Genomic DNA, 4,807 nt, shown 5'->3' on the forward strand with positions numbered 1-4,807 from the left:
CGGGTCGTCACCCTACAGCGCGCCTCCGGATCGTCATCCGAAGTCGATATACCAACCATACTCCCGAGTCACAAAGTCTCCGAATATGGTAGTACTAGGAGAACCAAAGTCCCCCCAGAGTCGCGAGCAAACGATTCTGAACACGTCTGTGTCCTATCCCTATCCAGGTTCCCTTCCCGTGGCTCGCGTAAAAAATCTCAATGTCCTACCAACCACATATCCCCTCACTGGAATACCTCATGACCCCACAAGGGTCATATACATGCCACAAGGGCCGCCACAAAGGCCAAACAAATGTCTTAAAGAGGACCGCCACCAAGGCCAAACAAATGTCCTAAAGAGGACCGCCACCAAGGCTAAACAAATGTCCTAAAGAGGACCGCCACCAAGGCCACTCGTTCCGAAGGACCGTCACAAATACCATCTGTCCCGAAGGACCGTCACGAAGACCATCTGCCCCGAAGGACCGCCTAAACAGGCACTCTGGCTAAACAGCCCGCCACAAAGGCCAAACAATTGGCTAAAAAGCCCGCCATAAAGGCCAAACAATTGGCTAAAAAGCCCGCCACAAAGGCCAAACAATTGGCTAAACAGCCCGCCACAATGGCCACCCCAATCCAGCACACACATCCTCAACAAATTCTCCAGCGTCTGGATCTTCCTCTCTGACTGTCCATCAGTCTGGGGATGATAAGTTGTACTCATATGCACCTTAGTGCCCATCTCTGCTTGAAATGCCTTCCAGAACACTGAAGTGAACTTAGAATCCCTATCAGACACAATGCTCGCTAGCACCCCATGCAATCTGACTATCTCTCTCACATACTTCTTAGCCAAGACCGCTGCTCCATCAGTCTTCTTAATGGCCAGAAAATGTGCTGACTTAGTCAACCGGTCCACAATGACCCAAATAGCATCAAAGGTCCGTGACACTGGCAATCCTACCACAAAGTCCATAGTGATCATATCCCACTTCCACTCTGGAATGGGTAGACTCTTCAGTAAACCGCCAGGAACCTGATGCTCAGTCTTCACTAGCTGACACACATCGCACCTCAAAACCCAACTAGCCACATCCTTCTTCATCCNTACCATCTGTCCCGAAGGACCGTCACGAAGACCATCTGCCCCGAAGGACCGCCTAAACAGGCACTCTGGCTAAACAGCCCGCCACAAAGGCCAAACAATTGGCTAAAAAGCCCGCCATAAAGGCCAAACAATTGGCTAAAAAGCCCGCCACAAAGGCCAAACAATTGGCTAAACAGCCCGCCACAATGGCCACCCCAATCCAGCACACACATCCTCAACAAATTCTCCAGCGTCTGGATCTTCCTCTCTGACTGTCCATCAGTCTGGGGATGATAAGTTGTACTCATATGCACCTTAGTGCCCATCTCTGCTTGAAATGCCTTCCAGAACACTGAAGTGAACTTAGAATCCCTATCAGACACAATGCTCGCTAGCACCCCATGCAATCTGACTATCTCTCTCACATACTTCTTAGCCAAGACCGCTGCTCCATCAGTCTTCTTAATGGCCAGAAAATGTGCTGACTTAGTCAACCGGTCCACAATGACCCAAATAGCATCAAAGGTCCGTGACACTGGCAATCCTACCACAAAGTCCATAGTGATCATATCCCACTTCCACTCTGGAATGGGTAGACTCTTCAGTAAACCGCCAGGAACCTGATGCTCAGTCTTCACTAGCTGACACACATCGCACCTCGAAACCCAACTAGCCACATCCTTCTTCATCCCGACCCAATGATAGTACTTCTTGAGGTCACGGTACATCTTAGTCGCTCCTGGATGAATAGATAACTTGCCCGCATGAGCCTCTCTCAGAATCTCCTGCCTCAACCCCTCATCCTTAGGCACACAAACCCGACTGTGCACCAAGATAGTACCATTATCTGAGACCTNAAGCCCGCCATAAAGGCCAAACAATTGGCTAAAAAGCCCGCCACAAAGGCCAAACAATTGGCTAAACAGCCCGCCACAATGGCCACCCCAATCCAGCACACACATCCTCAACAAATTCTCCAGCGTCTGGATCTTCCTCTCTGACTGTCCATCAGTCTGGGGATGATAAGTTGTACTCATATGNCTAGAGGCATTCACCAGCCCCAAATCCTTCTCCTGCACGCTCCCCGGGATCCCCTCTGATCCCCGCACTCTCTGCACACTCCGAAGTAATGAAGCTGTGAGAAGCTCCAGAATCAAACATAACGTGGGACTTAAACCCGCCCACCAACAAGGTCCCTACACAAACCTAATGTGTTGAGAACCTAACACTTTATCACAGGAAAAACATAAAATCTGAACCTACTAAAATTCACAAAGTTTAGTACCAGAAAATTATACCTGTGATCGCGTCGGCACTGGTTCCACCAGTCTCCACAGTCATGTAAACCTGTGGCGCCTGCTCAATCTGTGCCACCTGCTGACCTCCAGGCTGCACCTGCTGCAACGCTGCCACTGCTACCGGCTGCAACTTGGGACACATGGGCCTGATATGCCCTGGATCCCTGCAATGATAGCATACACGAGCCGCTACTGTCGGAGCACTCCTCTTGGGACAACTAGCAACCTTGTGATCCTTGCTCCCACAACCGAAACAACTCGCACCACTCGGCCTCCGTGTAGCCTCCCACCTCCTCTTGGTTCCCTGTGCAGGCCTACCGCCCCTGCTCGAACCACCCTGCTGCTGAGCCCTACTAGGCTGAACTGCTGGAGTAACCGCCACTGACTGTGTCCGGATATCCTCCTCAATCTCTGCTGCAGTCTCAAGCAGCTCTGCATGCGTAGCATAACTCTGCCCTCTACAGTGAACTCTCAAATCATCACGTAGAGCCCTCAAAAACCTCCTGATCTGAGCCTCCTCAGGCTCCATAGCCCGACCCCCATAACAAAGAAGTCGACTAAACTCCAAGTCCAGCTCCCGCACTGACCGTGTCCCCTGAGACAACTGAAGGAACTGCACCTCCAACCGATCCAATGCCTCTCTAGGAAAATACTTGCGGTTGAACTCCAAGACGAAGTCAGCCCAAGTCATTTCTCTCTGCACTCTCCTAGCAACCACTGATCTCCACCACACCTGAGCATCACCAACCAAAAGATGGACCCCTATATCCACCCAAAACTCCTCAGGGCATCTCAGAGTATGGAAGTTACGTTCCACACTCGCCCTCCACGCATCCGAAACAGTAGGATCTATACCTCCCGAAAACTGCTCGGTGCGAATACGGCCCATCTCTATCAGCATACTGATATAGCGAGAATGGACTCCCACATCCGCAGCCACTGGCTGCCACTCCTCCGCCACCACTGGTGGCACTACCTGAGCCTGAGCCGGCACCACAGGTGGTAACCGTACCAACAACTGTGCTAGCATAGCCGCAACGTCAGTACCAGGGACTCCACCCGCTGGGACTCCCACACCTGGGACCCTAGCATCACCGGCCACTAGAGCATCAACACCGCTCCCTCCTGCCACACTCACGGAATTCCCCGGAACTCTCTGCGACTCGCCAACACCCTCTGCTGTCACACTCTGGTCCTCGGTCTCACTAACCACTAGGACTCTGCCCCTACCACGACCACATCCGCGTCCACCACCACGACCACCAACAGCATCACCTTTAGCCATCTGCACTACCATGAACAGAAGACTAAGCAAACAAGTTTCTAATATAACACAGAAATATGAACTCACTGTGGAATCACACAATAGGCTCGAAGAGGATGTTCTAGGACTCCATGCCACACACAATTGACTAACTCACATAATCAATAAGGACATGCAATCCCAAACATCACAACAGAAACCTAGTGAACCCAAACCTAGAACCGTAAGGGCTCTGATACCAAAATGAAACAACCGACCCTTTTTAAAAAAATAATAAATAATATATATGTATTAATAAACTACAGCTAGTGGTCTCATACCCACTAGCCGTCTAACCACATTCACGATCAACAACGGAATAACAAAACAATAAATATCCAAAAAACCAATAACCAATAAAATAATAACCAGTATTAAGTCCAATCACAAACTAATGATCCAACAGCATAAATCAAATAACCAGCAATCCTAAACAATGTTCTAGGACACAACTCTAGCAACCTAACAATGCCAGATAACAACCAATCGAGTCCCTGGAACATCCTCCTCTTATTGCCTTTGATTCCACGATCACACTTTGCCTTTACCTGCACACCACAAACAACAATTGAGATGCGTAAGTATTATCATAAATACTTAGTGAGGTCGTCCTCCCATCTACTAGGTTATACACACAAGCATTTGAGACTCTCATGTTCAAGCAAACAAGGAAACACACAACAATACATCACACCTGGAAAATGAGTCACGGATTAAACTAGTGTCGACCGATGCTACATCGGTGCCGATCTATGCCTCACGACCTAGTGCCGATCGATGCCCCACGACATGGCGCCGATCGATGCCTCACGAAAAGGTGTCGACCAATGCCACAAGGTGTCGATCGATGCTCTTTCTGCAGACACGAACTGCACGAACGCGAATCACGAACCTCCGTCTCAATACATCTCGAAACCGCCTCAAACTCACCCAAACACCTCATAATCCTATAAACATGAAAACAACGAACCCAAGCAAACAAACACCACAAGCAACAAGAAAATCTCCCAAACAAAAGAGATCTCATGCTTAGATCAACCATGGTCAAGCACTCACCTCAAATACAAAAAGATTGGGTTGAGAAAACAATGGAAACCATGCCTCCAGGAGCTTCTCCTTCGTTCCCAGCAACAGCTAA

This window comes from Camelina sativa, chromosome 15 (genome assembly GCF_000633955.1).
Source record: "Camelina sativa cultivar DH55 chromosome 15, Cs, whole genome shotgun sequence".
NCBI classification, from domain to species: Eukaryota; Viridiplantae; Streptophyta; class Magnoliopsida; order Brassicales; family Brassicaceae; genus Camelina; species Camelina sativa.